The 20,483-nt window shown below is 45.7% G+C and overlaps 1 protein-coding gene across 1 annotated transcript in view; it reads left to right on the top strand.

The window, feature by feature from the left end:
* Positions 1 to 20,483, top strand: part of LOC119174912 (uncharacterized) — a 205,967-nt gene that overhangs the window by 861 nt on the left and 184,623 nt on the right. The gene's annotated exons all lie outside the window — the stretch shown is intronic.

Genomic DNA, 20,483 nt, shown 5'->3' on the forward strand with positions numbered 1-20,483 from the left:
GTGTAGCCACATGCAACGTCATCCTGCTGACGTCGAAAGCAGGTGCGTCCAATATTGTCGCTTGGAATGTTCTGCTTAGCAGCTAGTTTTAGTGTACGCACTATTCGGTGCAATGTAGTCCAAGGAAATATAGTTTCGCTTAACACTATGCGATGAGTGCCTTAAAGTTTTCTTGCCTTTTTGTGATAGAAGACGCACGAAAAATATTTATAAATTAACACGTTGTTTATTACTATGCGCGAGAACTTATTTGGAATAAGATTGAATGGCGAGAATATTCATGTATGTTTAGAAAAAGTGGTTAACCATTTAGAGTACTAAGTACTCTACTACGGGAGAGCATAAAGCCGTCCCGTAAGCATCTCCTGAGCTGCAGTAGGTTCGGTTATGGATATGTTTAGAAGAAGAGGTTAACAACTTAGAGTTCTCAAACCTCTTTAACACTATAGACATAGTTTTGCCACTGGGACAGCAATAGCCGATATTAGTCATTATTTAGCCAGAACCTGCCATCATAGGCCAGTTTTAAAAGATTGGTGCCACCGTATTTGTGGCTTGTGCGTTTTTTTTTTGTTGCAAGCGTTTTTTTTTATAGCTCTTAGACGCATGATGCACGCACCACAGTTCCTTTATGTTAGCTAAATAATTTATTATTGCTGTATTTACGTGGCCAATTTATTTATGTCGCCAAGTTTCTGTTTCTGGGCACAGAGTTGTGGTGGTGGTAGTGGTTAGAAGATGAGAAAAGGCACCTAATTTCTGCAACCCGGTCGGGAGCACGGCGCAGTGCCTCACAGAGTTGTGCAGTGGCGTAGCAGTGTAGGTGGCTTGGTCACGTCGCCAAACAAGGCTGTGACGCACGTTGTGCTGAATTTCGTCTGCTCTCGCACAGACGTGTGACGTGCCACACAGAGAGATAGAGAGAGATAAAGATGTAAGGAAAAGCAGGGAGGTTAACCAGACGCACGTCCGGTTTGCTACCCTGCACTGGGGAAGGGATGAAAGGGAGAAAAGTCGTTGCAGAGAGATAAGAAGGTACACACAATCACGCGCACACTCGGGGGACCACACACAGTCCACAGGCAGTCGCTCAGGTTTGTTGACTTTAAGTAAAGTAGGAGTGCTTTAGTCGCTTTCTGCTGCACAAGCACCTGCAAAACAAACGCGCTGACAATTGCATTGGCTTTGCTGGTACGTAGGTGGCGGAGGTCACTCACCTCACCATAGGCGTGTACACGGGTAGCGGAATGGGATCGTCTTTTAGTCAGCTAAGAGGGGTGGGGGGTGGCGAAAAGTCAGTCTCATACATTGACATGATGGGAATGGGCGCACTTCGACGGCTTTCGTCCCCCCAGAAGAGGAAAACTTCGCACACCTATGCTCCCTGAAGATTCATTGTCACGGACGTCACCACAACTTTCGTTGCCCTTCCTAATGTAGCTTCGTCAGTGCTGGACGCGCTACCGATGGGCTTCGATCGGGAGAATGGGTATTTAGGTACACTTTGGAGGTGAATCAAAATATCTTCTAACCGTTCGCTAGGTCCGACCATTCGTGTGGAGTGTCCTTGCATGCAGAGGGAACACACAAGTGGCTTGTCGTAGCCTAGAATTTTGATCGCTACACTCCTTTAACCATTGCGCGTAATACGCGGTAGGGCAGGGTTCTCAAAAAATTGTGGGAACGACAAAAACGGAGGGGGGGTGCAGAAAGGAGATGTACAAAATTGAGACGTGCTCTTGCCTATAAAAACTAGCCGCAGTAAAACTTCTTCCATTTATTTTTCTATAACGCCAATCTTCATCCCTCAAGTGACATAAATTATGAGCCCTTTCACTCACTTACCCTATAGCTGATAACAAGTATAGGAGAACGGTCGCGTAAGCTCGGTCTGCAAGCACGTAAACATACAGATGAACAAGCAAACCAGGATGCCGAATGGCATGTAGTAGCAACGATAAAGCTCTGCAGGCGACCTCAATACGCCTGTGGCCTCTGGTACGGGCACTCTCAAGTAGGCATTCGTGTGCTCTGGTGCACTTCTTGGGTTGAGTGCGTTTCGCGCTCTGCTGAAGTAGATCTCGGAGGCCACATTGAAAGAAGAACATGGTTGAGGTCTGCTCCGCCAGGTGCCGCACAATGTTTTAATGAACTCGATCAATTAATTTGCATTAACCATACTGACAGTTATTTGGTCTTTATATTAGGCAGATTTACAATCATGTGTCCTATGTATCCCATATAACTCTTGACTTGAACCAGAACCGTTCATTTTAATACTTTAGAAAATGTTTTTGTAAATATTCGGAAAACCAGAAGTGAATGCTTGGTGCAAATGAGTGCTTGGTTCTCGCGCGCCACTAGAAAGGAATCTGCCACCATCCTAAAGGAGCTCGTATGGAAAACACACAAAAAAAAGTAAAGATGAAAAGACTCAGCGTCGCTACACTTCTCTTTGTTTTTAAATCCAATTATAAATCGAACCTGACAAATCGGTACGCTTTGAAATAGAGGGAACAACATCCTGCCTCCGAAAGGCTGCGACAACGCTGTGAAAGCGCATGACGTGGCTAGGAAAACGAAATTCTATATGAAGGTATTTCTCAAAAGACAGCATTTTTATAAAGCAGAACCTCGCGAACTTCAGTTAACAAAGCCTTCGAGAGACGGCACACGGTTTTCCATTTATGTAAAGAAGAAAGTTCGGTTGTGTGGTATGAGCAGCGTGGCACTATCGAAGCGAAAAAAAAAGGAAGATTTGTAACCATATGCACTATTCTTTTCATAACAAATGAAAAAAAAGTTCTCAAGGTGTCGCAATCCGAAGCAGCTGCTGCCCACAATTTTTCTCCTTAGAATTGGTCCAAACCCTTAGCCCACAGGTTATTCCATTGGGACGTGGTGGTCTTTAGTAAAAAAAATAAAAAAGGTCTTTTCAGGTCATGTTGCGTATATTTTTTTTCCCGAGGTGCCATTCAAATTTATTTCCGGAGAACAAAAGCCGGATTCAAACGTGTCGAGCCTTGGCGCCAGCTGCCGCCTCAATAGGTAGAGCGGCAATAATAGTGCGAGCGTGTTGCGGGCATTCTCCACGAGTGCGTTTAGTCATGAAAACTGGGCGAGCCTAACGACGAGCGTCGCGTTAGTGGTCTCTTTATTTTTGTAACCATATTGAGGAAGGAAGGAAGGAAGGAAGGAAGGAAGGAAGGAAGGAAGGAAGGAAGGAAGGAAGGAAGGAAGGAAGGAAGGAAGGAAGGAAGGAAGGAAGGAAGGAAGGAAGGAAGAAAGAAAGAAAGAAAGAAAGGAAGGAAGGAAGGAAGGAAGGAAGGAAGGAAGGAAGGAAGGAAGGAAGGAAGGAAGGAAGGAACAGGAAGAAAAGGAAAGGCGGGGATTAGGACCAGTCTAGAATGACTGATATGCAACCATATTTAGAAAATATTCCCATGCCCATTCTTCTGCGTATCGGTTATCAGCTATGCGTGGCACAGTGAGCGGTGTGTAATGGATACGGCCTCAAAGGATGTAGTTGCATGAGCTTCGTCTTTCTTTAACGACTGAAATAGGCGTGCACAGTGTTGGCCATCAGGGGGTGCGGGGGGGGGGGGTGATGAAAAAATAACTACAATAAATTTGAGTGTGTTTGTTCCTTCTTAAGTGTCTCATCTTTTGCGCTGTGAATTCGTCTTAATTATGAACTAACTCGCACAAGTAGCAGTTTTTACAAAAGTTTTACACGACAGTATTTTTTTCACAAGGGCGAGAGGGTAAAGACAGCCAGCAGCACAATATATCTCCTTGTGAAACACAGTCTCCCAGCAACACGTTATAAACAATTCCAGCGTGGTACGAACAACAATAAAGTCATCCAAGGAATTTCCGTCTTTAACTGGTCACCGGAAGAAGAGAATCTTGATAATAATACGACAGTACTCGTTTAAGAGTAGATAAACAAATTTGTTGAGCGCAGGAAGTCAAGTAGGAGGGAGTACAAAGGTCCAACAATCCGGCATTCGAGGTCGAGGGGGCATCCGGGCTGCGCAGGAAGAAGGATTCTGCGTCCTCAAGCACACACGCGGCGGCACGTCCCGCCGCAAAGCGGCAGGTGACCCCACGGCATTGCTTACGCGCAACCCAGAGCGACACCGAAAGAAAACAAAGCCGACGCCGCATGCGACAGAGGCGATCCGTCTTCGTGCGCTGTAAGCGCGGGTGCGAGGAACGCGCCGTGTTTGCGCATTCTTTGCACGCCAGCTTAGGCACACGCACAAACACGCGCAAGCTTGCTTAGCGGTACGCACAAACCACTCGCGGTCACCGCTATGCACGCAACGATGGTTGCTTGGCAACGCGCATCCTTTGACCCTAATCCGTCCGGCAGTTTATGGATGAGGGGGAACATCGCGATCCGTCTAGCGCGTTGTGGGTAGATGATGAAGAGAGGGGCTTCGCAAGTGAGGATAAACGCCGGAAAAGGTGCCGTGCCGACAACTCCATTCCTTATATTATTTTTCTCGACGCTAATAATGCTTCGTTAGGTTATTTCTTTTTCGTTCCCCTTCCTTGCTTACGCACGCAATTACGAAGAAGCAAGAAGCTGCTGGGCAAAATAAAGAGACGAGCATGCCGGCACCTCGTTGCGAAGTAACGCTCGTCTGATTGTGGCGCGCGGCCAACGAGAGAATTACAGTTGGTTCGAGACGCGAAAACTGTTAGGATTAACATTCCGAGTTGACGCCAGCGCTCGGGAGGCTGTCTGATGCACGCGTTTGATAGCACGGACAAGAGAGAATCAATCCCCTAACCGTGTTTGCAGTCACCTAATACAGTAAAAAAGAGACGGGACAGCCGGCGTTGCGCAGCGTCATCAATACTATTAAACTATTTAGGTTTAATTACAGAAACGATAAGGTGATTGCTTTTGTGTAGTCTTTGCTCGATTAGTTATGACGCAGGTAGAAGTGTTTTGTGCCTTCGCGCTTTCGAAGTGCCAAGTAGGCCTTTCATATATACGCTTCTGTCATTTGTATTGATTGATATGTGGGGTTTAACGTCCCAAAACCACCATATGATTATGAGAGACGCCGTAGTGGAGGGCTCCGGAAATTTCGACCACCTGGGGTTCTTTAACGTGCACCCAAATCTGAGCACACGGGCCTCCAACATTTCCGCCTCCATCGGAAATGCAGCCGCCGCAGCCGGGATTCGAACCCGCGACCTGCGGGTCAGTAGCCGAGTACCTTAGCCACTAGACCACCGCGGCGGGGCTGTCATTTGTATTGTGTAGTTAAATAACATCAATCAACATGACCTTGTTTGACGGCTGGATGCGAAGTCGTTGGAAATGTCTCCGTGAATAGGGGTTTATGAATGAAAATGAAAAGTGACGTCGGCTGTTCTTCCCTCCAAACGCGTTGCATTTGCGTCTCACCTACATTTTCTCACGCACACACAAAACGCACACACAAATGAAAAAAACGCACACACAAAATGAAAAAAAAAATAATACAAAGAAGTAAATTAAATATAAGTGTAGATCAAGAAAACATATGACAGCCAAGAGATATTCCTGTGAGTTTATGTTTGACGGACTGAAAGTAAGCGTGAGGGCGCCAGTTTTCTTCGTCTACTACCACACTTTAAAAAAGTCACAAAGCGATTTTCACTTTACTGGGGAGGCCGAGGAACAAAAATGCGGACACGTCGGAAAAAGGTTGCACAAGAAGCCTTGAAGCGCCGCTTTCTCTCTCGACTATTCAAGTCATACTAAATGTTGAGGCGTGTTTGCTGCAAATATGTTTAGCCGCGTCTTTTTCTAATCACGTAATTAACGCCAAAAAGGGTTCAGCTGAGAACAGGGGAGAATGCATTTTATCGACGCTACATTTAGACCGTCACAGAAAACAGTCAAGCGTGCACATGCTATATATATATATATATATATATATATAATACAAATGACAGCACTGACTCTTCTACAGATAAAAATGATGGAAGCGGAGAAATACATATGATACAAATGACAGCACTGGCTCTTTCACAGATAAAATTGATGGGATTGGAGAAAAGGGTGGCACCGATGGAACAGGAAATGGCACGCAGAACCATCAACGTGACGCCAGATATGAAACTTTATACCCACCGGCGAAGGGGGGATCATTTTTGTTTCACGAGCTTTAGGCGACGCCCCCATCACGTCCGCACGCATGAAAATTTAAACGCGTGCTCGACGGCTATAGCGGTGGTGGCGGCGACGGTTCCACGCGTTGCACCGCAGGCCTGGCTGCCATCGCACGTCTGCGTTTCGATCGTGAACGCAAAACGATGCCGACGTGTACGACGCTAAACGGGATAAAAAATTTAAAAAAAATCCAGTCAGCTTCATTCCACGAAGGCCGCTGCATCAGCGAAGCTGAGTATGTCTGTCTGTGTGTATGTTTTCAGATGCGAAGCCTCTTATTGCCGAGCTCAATCCGGTGTGTGGCCTGACCACCCTTACAGCGCATGCGCACCCCTCTCCCTCTCTCCTCTAAGCATTCCTCCCAGTGGCGTTTACACCCCCATTGCGCATGCCCGTCCCCACCCCTCTCCTGTATGCCACCATCACTGCCATGGGTATAGACCATAGCCTGATGTCATCTGCGTATAGGGCGTGTTTTAGGTGAGGAATAATTGATCGATATGTGGGGTTTAACGTCACAAAACCAGCATATGATTATGAGAGACGCCGTAGTGAAGGGCTTCGGAAATTTCGACCTCCTGGGGTTCTTTAACGTGCACCCAAATCTGAGCACACGGGCCTACAACATTTCCGCCTCCATCGGAAATGCAGCCGCCGCAGCCGGGATTCAAACCCGCAACCTGCGGGTCAGCAGCCGAGTACCTTAGCCACTAGACCACCGCGGCGGGGCAAGGTCAGGAATAGTTGCCATTTTACGGGATAGGAGGATCACCACCACCATCATCATCATCATCAACAACAACAACATCATCATCATCATTGCACCATCTTCCGCCTGACTACGTCCGCTGCAGGACACAGACCTCTCCCATGTTCCACCAGTTAGCCCGGTCCTGTGCTTGCTGCTGCCAATTTATAGCCGCAAACTTCTTAATCTCATCTGCCCACCTAACCTTCCGTCTCCCCCTAACCCGCTTGCCCTCTCTAGGAATCCAGTTAGTTACCCTTAATGATCAGCGGTTATCCTGTCTACTGTTATGCCAGCGAGTCCTCGTCAAACGTCCGTGCCTCTGAAAAAGGCAATCTGGGTCAAGGCCAGCCCGCAGTCCGCCTGACGCGAACAACTCAACGGCGTGAACACGCGCGGCGCCTCTCTGGCCCACGTGCATTGAGTCAGCAGCGCACGTGACAGCGAGCCGGCGTCCTCGTGTCTGGGGGTCTGCCCTGACGACCAGCGGCGACCCCATTGGAGGAATCTGCCCTGACGACCAGCGGCGCTTCTGATTGGACATTTTGGTTGGACCCGGTGCAAATAAAAGAAGCCCTGCGGCGCGTCGCGATCGGCGGTCCTATGAGAGAGGAGTCCCCATGTCGGAGAGCCGACATGTGTGTGAGTCGGCGGTCTTAGGCGAAAAGCTGACCTATGTGTTAGAGAGGAGAGCTCGGCTCTTCGAGTCTCTGTCGGCCCCAGTGCCGAAATTGTAACGCCTCTGTATAATAGCTGTACATAAACCTTGTTAAACTCACCGTCGTCTCGTCCGCTCGTCTTATCAGCTCTGCGCAGAAGCAGTCGCGAGCTGAGAAACATACGCTACCAAACGGCTGGTGACCTTCCCGGCGGAGTTGAAAGCAGTGGCGCCTTCGGGACCGTGTTGGCGTCCCCGTCTTTCTCAACAGTGGTGGCTTCGGCGGGATCGGTCCGTCTTTCGCAACAGTGGTGGCTTCGGCGGGATCGGTCCGTCTTTCGCAACAGTGGTTGGCAGCTGCGGGATCGGCCGGCGTCAGCGACATTGATGCGGTGAGTGCCTGATGTTTTCCCCTCAGTTCACCAGACTACTCTAGCTCAGGTTGTAGTAGTTTAGAGAAGGGCTGTGTGAAGCATTGAAGTGAGCTTTGATCGTTTCAAGCCAAGTCGAAGCGCTTTGAAACCAAAGTTAGTGCAGAGGGGGTAAACACGGGAGTGTGAAAAATTGCTTGCGCGTCTTGCTAGTAGGCTTATAGTGGGTAGGCAAGTAGATTCTTAACAGGGGCAAACAGCAAGAGGCTAGTGTGAACGATGGAGAGCCTTAAAGTGAAGGAACTCATCGAAATTTGTGAGGAACTCGGCATTACTTTGGGCCGTGCGAAACGAAAGCAAGCGATCCTTGAGATCATGAAGGATGAGGGAGTGTCGGCTGAGGAAGTCGATGAGGCCTGGGTGGATATCAAAGCACGCCGTGAGGAGGCTGAAAGGCGAGAAGCTCGCGAACGTGAAGAAGCTGAAAGGCGAGAAGCTCGCGAACGTGAGGAAAGGCGAGAAGCTCGCGAACGTGAAGAAGCTGAAAGGCAAGAGGCTCGCGAACGTGAGGAAAGGCGAGAAGCTCGCGAACGTGAAGAAGCTGAAAGGCGAGAACGCCGCGAGGAGGCCGAGAGACAAGAGCGCCTAGAGTTGAAACGACTAGAATTGGCAATCCTACAGTGTTCTCAGGCGCCTAGCGTAGCTCCTCCGACGATTCAGGTCAGCGGTTTTAGAATTCGGGACCAACTGCCACCGTTCGTAGTAGGCGAGGACATGGCGAAGTATCTCGTCAAGTTTGAACACGTCTGTGAGCGAAACGCTTTGGAGCGGCCTCTTTGGGCGCGGAACCTGCTAGCTCTTCTTCCCGGCGAAGTGTCCGACGCGATAACTTGCTTGTCGAGGGAAGCGTTTGAGAGCTATGACGAGGTTAAGGAAGTGCTCTTGAGACGTTATAAGTTGTCACCCGAGGCTTTCAGGCAAAGGTTCCGGTATGCTAAAAAGGGGAATGAGTCACACGTTGACTTCGCGTTTCGTCTTAAAGCTGATTTAATTGAATGGCTCAAGGGCGAAGGTGTTTATGACGACCGCGATAAAGTGGTGGAATGCGTTGCATTGGAGCAATTCTACCACTGCCTCGAGGAGGATGTCAGGCTTTGGCTGCAGGACAGACTTGGTGAAGTACAGCTAAACAAGGCAGCAGAGTTAGCTGAGGAGTATTATACTCGCCGAAAGTTGCACAGCAGGGCAGTGCGCGTTGAAAAGGATGAGAGAAAAGAGGGCTTTTCAAAGAAACCTGATCAACGGAGACCCGCTCCGCACCGTAATTTCAAGAAGGACCCGTCTCTTACGAAGGACAGTGTAGGGGAAGGGCAAACAGAAGCGGAGAGATCGAGTGAGGTTTCTACCACACAGGCATTTGAATCGGAAAACAAACGGAAGCCACTAATCTGCTACAACTGCAAAAAGGAAGGACACATCGCGAGAAACTGTGAGGAAAAGTTTGCCTTCGCAACGATCCGAGAATCAGAAAAAAACATGCGGTTGTTGGAGCCGTATCTCCAAGAAATTAGGGTGAATGAGAAAACGTGCCGAGCACTTAGAGACTCAGCAGCAACCATGGACGTTGTCCATCCTTCATTGGTGTCTCCGGATGACTTTACAGGAGAATGCGCGTGGATCAGGCAAGTCGCCGAGGAGCAGAGTGTTCGCTTACCAATCGCCACCGTTGTCATTGAAGGCCCGTTCGGTGAGCTTCGCACCGAAGCGGCTGTGTCTGCCGCGCTAAATGATCGTTTTCCTTATCTTTTCTCCAACAACTCGGAGCAGCTTCTCAAAGAGCAGGGCAAATCGTTCTTCCCCAACTTAGCGTGCATGGCCCTCACGCGATCGCAAGCGCGGAAGCTATCGCGGCAGCTTGATCTGGTTCAATGCGGTGAACTCTCAGGTGACCTTGTCGGCGGGTCGACGGAACCCCAGAAAGGAAATTTTCCGCGTGAGTCATGTGAGCAGTCGCGCGAGCGGCCCGTCGCCGAACCGACCGGCGCGGTTTCCCTAGAAAGGGGAGACGACATGGCGCCATTGAGTCAGAGCGAGAGGGTTGCAACGCTCTCGCCTGTAGCGGAAAGTTGGAGCGAGCTGCCGAGAGTTGATCGAGAGACGCTCATTCGAGAGCAGCGTGAGGATCTCTCGATTGAAGCGCTAGTGGAAAGCCACAAAAACGCAGCACAAGTGCTGTCGAAGGAGCACTACGAGAAATCGGTGAAGAAGCGCGCTTTTCAAGTTGATAATCAGGTAATGCTGCTTCAGCCGTCCAAAAGGAACAAGCTTGAGATTCATTGGGAAGGGCCCGCCAAAGTGATATCGAAGCTTTCTGATACCAATTGTGAAGAGAAATTAGGAAGGCGGCCGAACAAAATTTATCACAGTAACTTGAAAGCAGTCGTAAATTTACTTTTAAGTGCTTCAGAGGAAGAGGAAGCAGAAATTTTGAGTTCTAGTGAGGTAATTGAAGGGGGATCGAAAGTAATCCGGGAGCAGATAAACCTAGAGCCTAGCTTAAGTGAAGGAGGACCTGAGAAAGAGGACCTGAGAAAGATTGGTTCCGAGTTTGAAGACGTGTTTTCGGACCGCCCCGGAAACACGAGGGTGATCGAACACGATATCGAGCTAAGCGGTGAGGAGTCAATCCGTAGCAAGCCGTATCGTTGTTCCCCTGTGCAACGTCGAAAGTGTGAGCCGCTCTTGGTGCCGCGTAGGTATCGTCGCCTAAAAGTGGCCGGTTACTGAGGTGGAGCATGTTGCTCCACAGCGCAACTTTGACGTTCGCTATCAAAAAAAAAGGGAAAGCTAAACGCCAATGCAGGTGCATTGAGCAGTGCGTTCTAGCTAGTACCTTCTCAACCTTTCGGTTTCTCGCTGGCGATTCGGGGCAAAATTTTGACCTCATCACGACCTGGGCTGAGCGCTCTCCTTCAGAGTGATCTCAAGGGGCCAACTTTATGTGGTATTCTAATTCGTTGCGTTGTTGTAATTGTGAAAAATTCAAGTTCTTACTTTAGGAGTCTTGTGTCCCACATGTGCCTCTTGATGTAGAGGGAACAAAATTCCGATAGACACGTAGAAAGGTATATGTTGTACTATACTTTGTCTGGTGTTCTGTCGGGTGACCGAGGGCACTTGCTTGTGTCGTGTGTTGTTTGTTGTCGAACCGTTCTTAGCAAGTTGCAGAACCATCGACAAGTGCTGAAACCGAAGGTGGTCAGAAGAGACGAGTGAAGCTGGTCGACAAGTTGTGGCGACAAGCCAGTGGAGCTGGGATCCGTCGTCAAAAATGGGATGTGTTCCCGGAACAGTCTGAAGCTGTATTCTCCCCATGGCCCTGGAGGCGAACCTGGAGGGACCTGGCGAACGAGCGCACCTGACATCCGAGCCCCGTGGAAGCAGCTCGTCTTTCCGGTGCATTGTCTGGCGGCGGGGGTGCTGTTATGCCAGCGAGTCCTCGTCAAACGTCCGTGCCTCTGAAAAAGGCAATCTGGGTCAAGGCCAGCCCGCAGTCCGCCTGACGCGAACAACTCAACGGCGTGAACACGCGCGGCGCCTCTCTGGCCCACGTGCATTGAGTCAGCAGCGCACGTGACAGCGAGCCGGCGTCCTCGTGTCTGGGGGTCTGCCCTGACGACCAGCGGCGACCCCATTGGAGTAATCTGCCCTGACGACCAGCGGCGCTTCTGATTGGACATTTTGGTTGGACCCGGTGCAAATAAAAGAAGCCCTGCGGCGCGTCGCGATCGGCGGTCCTATGAGAGAGGAGTCCCCATGTCGGAGAGCCGACATGTGTGTGAGTCGGCGGTCTTAGGCGAAAAGCTGACCTATGTGTTAGAGAGGAGAGCTCGGCTCTTCGAGTCTCTGTCGGCCCCAGTGCCGAAATTGTAACGCCTCTGTATATATGCTGTACATAAACCTTGTTAAACTCACCGTCGTCTCGTCCGCTCGTCTTATCAGCTCTGCGCAGAAGCAGTCGCGAGCTGAGAAACATACGCTACCAAACGGCTGGTGACCTTCCCGGCGGAGTTGAAAGCAGTGGCGCCTTCGGGACCGTGTTGGCGTCCCCGTCTTTCTCAACACTACGTGCACATGCCCGGTCCATGTCCATTTCCTCTTCTTGATTTCGACTACAATATCCTTAACCCGCGTTTGTTCCCTAATCCACTCTGCTTTCTTCTTGTTACACCTACCATTTTCCTTTCCATTGCTCGCTGTGTCGTCCTCAATTTAAGCTGAACCCTCTTTCTAAGTCTCCAGGTTTCCGCTCCGTAGCTAAGTACCGGCAAGATGCAGCTGTTATATACCTTCCTCTTGAGGGATAGTGGCAATCTAACTGTCATGATTTGAGAGTACTTGAGATTTTAGAGGGCGATGAGAGTAACATTAAATAAGAAAGGTAAGAGGACGGACCCTTGAGGTGTGCCGACACTCGTTAGTGTGCATGCTGGGCAAGAGGCTCTCCATTTCCATCAAGCTTCACCTAAAGACCACACGACCAGAACTACGAAACCCACAGCAAAGGATGGATCAAGAACAATTTAAATATTAAAAGAAAGAAAACAAGGAGGTTTGATTGACTCTTACATATATGTGACAGTATAAATGTCTGACCACCATATAACGACACACATTTATTCTTCTTTATTGATGTCGGCATTCGATGTTTACCTTATACCCGCGGATATCGAATATTCTCCAACGCTTACTATAACCGATCCCACACTAACCAACCTTACTAATCACTTATCTTTACTTAACCTCAGTTACATACCATTGTCGAAGATAAGTCATTATTGGACTATATTATTAGCGAACAATAACCAAAATCATTCATATTATAGCCTTAACTATAGCCTACTGAAGCCAGTGGCGAGTAGTACTGGTAGTATGCGGGCAAATACGATAAGGTATTAATAGTATGCCACTAAACACAGACTGGACTTCACCACTCACAGGTCACTATCACCCGTTAAATAATTGGCGAACGAAGAGCTGTGGGGGAGATGGCGATGCTAATATATGTCCTCGTACATAATACCACGCGCAGTGTGTTTTGAGAAAGCCGTACACGTAGGCGAACACTTCAACAAGTATTACGGCACAGTGCGCGAAAGCCTTGCGTGATACTTTTATGGGATTCGGCGTGACAGGATGGTTGATATAAAATCCAGAATAAATAAAGCGCACTCTTCCCGATATTCGACCGCGATAGCACTGGCAAGTTCCGAAAATAGTTCATCGATTGAAGGTTCTCGGTAGCCTCTCGGCTTTGTATCAACTGGAAAACACGCTCGGTCACTCTATGACATTCGATGCTAGTTTGATAAGAAAAATATCATGATCGAAGAAAATGTTTCCATTGGAAATACTTGTGCTTCCCTTTCAATCTGTCACCAGGTCCCACCGTTGCCGTCTAGTCGTCATGGCGCTCGACTGCTAACACAAAGGTTGCGAGTTGGAATCCCGGTGGTGGCGGCAGCATTTTCGATGGAGGCGAAAATGTCTCAGGCCCGTGTGCTTAGATTTAGGTGCATGTTAAAGAACCTCAGGTGGTCGAAATTTCCGGAGGGCTTCACTACGGCATCTCTATTAATCATATCGGTGTTTTGGGACGTTAAACCCCAGAAATTATTATTAATCGGTTACCGAGATATGTGTAAGTGCTAAACTATGAATAGAAGAAATTACACCCGAAGCCGCCTGCAGGTTACGTGTTAATATATCGGAAGAATTCTTCCAAATGACGTTGTCGTTTATTTCAAGAGACGAGATTCAATAATTGGAAAATAAAATTGGGCTTACACCTAAGCACTATGTAATATCTTTGTGTAGTGTGTACTTTCCAATGTACTTTCTTGAATTTGGGCTACTTTTGGCGAAGAAGATCTTCTGAATACTTGCATCGTTAATGTTTTGTTTCTTTTGTACTGAAGAAGATGAGTGCCACTCAGAAAGGCAGAGGGTACCACTCAGACTGTGAAGAAGATGACGTTTGGTTGGCTCGGTGATTAAAATTTTATTCCAGATATCACCCGGCGACGTCCTCAACCTTATAAACTATTCCTTAAGCAATGCCTGGATACCACATGACTGGAAAATAGCTAGAGTGATTCCCATATTAAAAAAACAAGGGTCAGGTTTTAACATTGACAACATCAGACCAATCTCTCTAACATCTCACCTGATCAAAATTATAGAGAGAGTTCTCAATAATAGAATAAAAGTTTGGATGGCTGACAAGCTAATATTGAAACCATTTCAAATAGGTTTTCGTAGCGAATGCTCAATTTGGTGTGCTCATGCCGACTTAGAGAGCCGAATACAGCTTGCCCGAAAAAGACGACAATACGCGGTACTAGTAACACTAGACATAGCTAAAGCTTATGATAGCGTTGAGCACTCAATTTTATTGAATTCTTTACACGAATGTGACTTTCCGCGATATATTGTTGATTGGGTAGCAGAGTTTCTAAAATCGAGAGAATTTTATTGTGCAAAGGATGGATGTCACTCATCTAAATTCAAACAGCAACGTGGAGTACCTCAAGGGGCGGTCCTATCTCCGCTGTTATTCAATGTGTTGATGAGCTCAATTCCAATTGAACGAGATATCACTGTCTACATTTATGCAGACGACATTGCATTTTTCGTTGCAGACAGTGACATTTATTCTTTGCATCAAAAATTGCAAAAGTACATGTATTCTCTTGAAATTTGGCTGCATTCAATTTCATTGTCTCTAAACATCAGTAAAAGTGCGCTCCTGGTGTTCCCTATAGCAGATTCTATTCAAATTTCAGTACTTTATAATCAGGAACCGATTCCACAAGTAGAGTCTATCAAATATTTGGGCATTATTTATAACGAGAAACTTAACTGGAGCCCTCACATAGACTATAACGTGGCAAAGGCACAACGAGCTTCAGGCTTATTGCGAAGGTTGAGCAACAGAAAATATGGGTTACGTAGACACACCTTATTAATGATATATAAAATGTACATGCGCCCAATACTCGAATTTGGGTGTATATTATTTTCGGGTGGCCCTACGTACAAAATTAAACCGTTAGTTCTATTAGAGCGAGAAGCGTTACGGTTGTGTTTGCGACTCCCCAGGTATGTCGCTATTAATGTACTATATCAGGAAGCTCGCATACCAACTATTCTTTGCCGATTCCGTATCTTAACAGTACAAACATACTTGAAATTTTACGGCTTATCAGCGAGACGGTCTGCATATGCCTTTATTAGTGACCCCGACGCCTTCTTCCTCGCTCACTGGCCACGCTTTCGTACTCCCCAGATTATTTTTGTACAAAAGAAACTTGAAAGCATAAAGGTGGATATCAGATCGGTAATTGGAACCAAAGCATTAAATCACAATATTACGATAGAATGTGATGAAATTTTTCCCCCACTATCTAAGTTTCAATCTTCGAGTTACTTAAATGACAGGTTAGAAGACATAGCTCATGCGGAAATAAAGAACATAATAGCCACAGACGCTTCTGTGAATAAAGAAAAGGCAGCAGTAGGAATCGTCTCAGATTACCTCGGTTGGTCATTCTCGGTAAGACTACCAGACTTCACTCCGGTTTTCGAAGCTGAGCTCCTGGCTATTATTTTAGCGCTACGAAAACTTCCTTCAAAAAAAGAGAGTGCAATGATAATTACTGATTCTCTTTCGCTGTGTACTACTCTCACAGCTTCAGAACAATCAAGAGCTCTAGCGACATTACAAACATTAGTTCCACCTCATGTGAAGTTCCTGAAGTTAGTCTGGGTCCCGGGACACTGTGGCATACGGTTGAATGAAATAGCCGATTCACTATCTCGAGCCACACTTGATGGCCCTGTGATCTCGGTACTACCAGAATCGGAACACATAGTGTCGATCAGATATAGAAAATGGGCTATTTATACGGATATTATGGAAAATATTACTAAATATACGGACTATCAGCACCTAACATACCCCTGGAAACCTCAGTGGAGTCAATCTAAAAAGTTAGAAGTTATTTTAACCAAATTTCGATGTCGTGTCCCTCCATTAAACTTTTACTTGCACAGAGCTGGTCTGGCGATATCCCCCCTGTGTCCATTCTGTGAAGAAACGGAAACAATAGAGCATTTCTTTATAACATGTAAAAACTATTCATTAATTAGGAAAAGACTTTTAATTGTTCCGTTTCAAGCAGTAGGTTTAAATTTAACTGCAGATAATGTTCTAAGTTTCGGTGCCTTTAGCTTGGGACATTGCCACAGGAGCGTATTCGATGCTGTATGCAATTTCATTCGAGAATCAAAGCGCATGTCATAATAATGCCTGCTTAAATATATTTCTGAAGACACTTGTCTAATTTTGAATGAAATTTGCATATTCATTTGATTGTGACCGGGTGAGATAAGCTCGATTGTCTGGTCTACTCAAAATTTCTGTCTTCCACTGTAGTATTACCTCACCTTTTCTCTTCTTGATTCAATCTTCAATTATTTGTTTAGTTTAATATTCCTTTTTAGTTAATTATTATTTTCTATTACATCATTAGTTTTTTCATTAAGGATAAACCTTTTAATATATCTCATATAGGATACTTCTAGATTTCATGGCCAATCCCCCATAGTGGGTATGTGCCAGTGCGAAGGGGCAACAACAACAACAACAATCGGTGCCCATCTAACATGGACAAACTAGTAAAGAGGGTCCTACATAGCCGAGTAAGTATCTGGATGGCAGACAATTTAGTAATAAAACCGAACCAAATCGGCTTTCGTAGTGATTTCTCAATTTGGTGTGCCCATGCTGATTTAGAGAGCTGAATACAGCTCGCGCGTAAAAGAAGGCAATACGCTGCTTTAGTAACGCTTGACATAGCCAAGGCATATGACAGTGTGGAGCACTTCATATTGTTAAATACGCTAGAGAGATTGAACTTCCCACAATATTTTATTGAGTGGGTGGCAGAATTCTTAAAATCAAGAGAATTCTACTGCGTCAAGGATGGATGTTCCTCATCTAGATTTAAACAAACGCGCGGAGTTCCCCAAGGAGCAGTCTTATCTCCAATATTATTTAATGCTTTAATGAGCACAATTCCAACAGATCAAGAAGTTACTGTCTACATTTATGCTGATGACATCGCACTCTTTGCTGCTGACTGTGGTATTTACTCATTACAACTTAAATTACAAAGATATATTAACATGTTAGAAATTTGGTTGCAGTCGATTTCGATATCGTTAAATGTCAACAAAAGCGCGCTCATGGCGTTTCCGCTTGCAAAACCAATTTCAATTTCAATTCAATATAAACAGGAACCCGTCCAGCAAGTAGACTCTATAAAATATTTGGGAATCATTTATAATGACAAACTTAACTGGAGTCCACACATAGAGTATATAACTACCAAAGCACAGCGGGCTTCAGGCTTACTACACAAGCTAAGTAACCGGAAATATGGGTTACGGAGGCACACCTTGATAACGTTGTACAAGATGTACATGCGCCCCATCATGGAATTCGGCTGCATATTATTCTCGGGTGACCCTGCTTATAAAACGAAACCTCTAGTTGTCTTGGAGCGAGAAACACTGCGAATGTGTCTGGGACTCCCTAGATTTGTGGCTATCAACGTACTGTACCAGGAAGCGCGCCTGCCTACACTACTTTGTCGATTTCGAATTTTGACCGTACAAGCATTTTTAAAATTTTATAGCTTACCGGCAAGAAGATCTCAATATGCTTTTATCGCAAACCCAGACGCCTTCTTTCTTGCTCATTGGCCACGGTTTCACACACCTCAGATAATATTTGTACAAAAAAAATCTACAAAGTATAAATGTGAACATTAGAAATGTAATTGAGACTAATGACTCGAATTCTCATGTTATTATTGAGTATGATGACATATTCCCCCAAAACGCCAAATTACAATCCCTCAAATTTTTAAATAACATATTATTAGATTACTTGCAGCATGCAGAAACTAAAAATATAATAGCCACAGATGCTTCCGTAAATAATCAAAAGGCAGGTGTAGGCATTGCCTCTGATTTGCTTGACTGGTCCTTTTCAGTGAGACTGCCTGATTTTACTCCAGTTTTTGAAGCGGAGCTCTTGGCGATTATTTTAGCTCTTCGAAAACTTCCGTCAAATCAAAACAACGCAGTAATAATGACGGATTCTCTTTCAGTTTGTGCAGCTCTGACAGCTTCAGAGAACTCTCGAATTCTAAGCACATTCAAAACATTAGTACCCCCGCAGTTGAGACTCCTGAGATTACTATGGGTTCCGGGTCACTGTGGATTAAGATTAAATGAATTGGCCGATTCCTTAGCACGAGCCGCACTTGATGGGCCAGTTTTGTCCATACTGCCAGATGTTGAATATATCACGGCTATAAGATATCGAAAATCAGCAATCTCCACTGATACGATAGAAAAAGTAACTACATGGACAGACTATAACCACCTCATGTTTCCATGGCAACCCCACTGGAGTCAGTCCAGAAAGCTCGAAGTCTTAATTACTAAATTTCGATGTCGTGTCCCCCCCCTAAACCTGTATCTACACAGAGCTGGTCAGACAACATCACCCCTCTGCGCATTCTGCGGAGAAATGGAATCATTATTTTTTGTATTGTCGCCGCTACGAGATACTTAGAAAAAGGTTATATAGTTATGCCATTTCGGAAAATAGGCCTTAGATTGACGGCGGAAACGGCGCTAAGCTTTGGCGCCTCAGCTTTGGGACATTGCCACAGGGATGCTTTCAATGCCGTTTGCGATTATATTCAGGCAACCAAGCGTATACCTTTGTGATCTTCAATCAAAAAAAAAATTATTTATTGCTCCCCAGGGCCGAGTGAAGTAAACGCAGCTGAGTGGTAATCATAACACCTCAAATCTCAAAATCGCTCAACTTGATTTTTTTTCGTTTGCTCTTTTTATGTTGTTTTTATTTTTACATTAGTCTTATTATAATACCAATTCATTACACATAGTTAAAATGATCACAGAAAAACTGCACTACACTTTCTTGGCCAATCACCCTGAGTGGGTATGAGCCAACCTCCCAGGGAAACAAAACAAAACAAATCGGTGCCCAGGCTGGTTACGCGATTACCGCTTCAATTGTCGTGACTGCTCTTCTGTTATATAAACGAGTGCCACCCCTAAACGCCTCATTTTACTTTGTAAATATAGAAGAAGAGGAATGATTTGGCTCATTTATTGATTAGAGGCAGCTAACTTTGTGGGTTTCAATACCATTATTTCACTTATTTCTTTGTAATGCAATTGGCTATTTCTTAGCATCATAGACAATAAAGTACATTTGAGCAGACATTGTCAAAGCAATTTGTGACGTCAGGACAAGCAAACGAGGGGAGTAAAGTGCCAGAAATCGAGATGGTGGCATCTTCAGTTTTTTTTTTCATGTTTCCCCTTTACTTCTTTTTGAAGTTTAATAAAGTGTCCTTTTACAAGATATACGAAAGATCTTATCGGTATCGAAAAAAAACGTAATTGTTTATAAATATTCTTAATTTATACTGAGCGACCACTTATTCAGGCATAATATTTCTTAAATACGCTCCAATAAATGTCATCAAACTGAGGTGGGCAAATATGCATGAAAGTAGCAATGGATGGGTGCGAAACTTTATTTGAAGTCCTAAGGTGCACGACTCAACGCGCACCGTGCTGCTCCCACATTGGGACAGTCAGGCCAAGCCCGACCGCCGCATCGTGGGCCCTCTGGGCAAATCACAGTTGATCCCCAATATCGGGGCTCTTGGTAGCGGATAGCCATAATATCATGAAGGTTGCAATACAAATTTACATTATAATCTAAAAGTGCTGGGAATTAGAAACGGCGCACATGTGTGGCGATATTCTTACATCACCAGTAATTGCGGTTCCTTTAAAAGTATACACTATACTTTTAGGCGCTCAACTGCAAAACAAGAAAAAGAAATGAAAGAAAGAAACAGTTAAGAGATGTGCATATGCAGAAGAAGAGAAATAGACGGGATGATATGCGATAAATGAAATAGTTGGCGAATGACATGTTACTGCCCGCAAAATGAAGGCGGCGTGTGAAAGGAGCTCACTGCGCGGTAGTCGATAAAGTGTGACCAACCAAAGAACTCTTATTCATTTAATAGAAGGTAAGCAAAAAAAAGGAGGGGGAGGGAAGCATCACTCCGACGCATCTACCCGTAACACTAGATTTTAAAAAAAAAAGTGCTTTTCTTCGACTTACTGCTACAAGGCTTTAGATCAGTAACACAGTGTGCAGTAATGAGTGTTAAATTGACACTCTCCTTCGGTAACCCTTCTAAGCGGTAGTACGACGAATTTCACCAAGCTAAGGGTAACCAATTCAAGCCATATTAACCTGTATACGTACTAAAATTTTCAAATCTTCAGGCCATGGTATTACGTAGGGAAGTATTTAATCCAATCTTTCCATTCGCACAG

Source organism: Rhipicephalus microplus, chromosome 5, assembly GCF_043290135.1.
Source record: "Rhipicephalus microplus isolate Deutch F79 chromosome 5, USDA_Rmic, whole genome shotgun sequence".
NCBI classification, from domain to species: domain Eukaryota; kingdom Metazoa; phylum Arthropoda; class Arachnida; order Ixodida; family Ixodidae; genus Rhipicephalus; species Rhipicephalus microplus.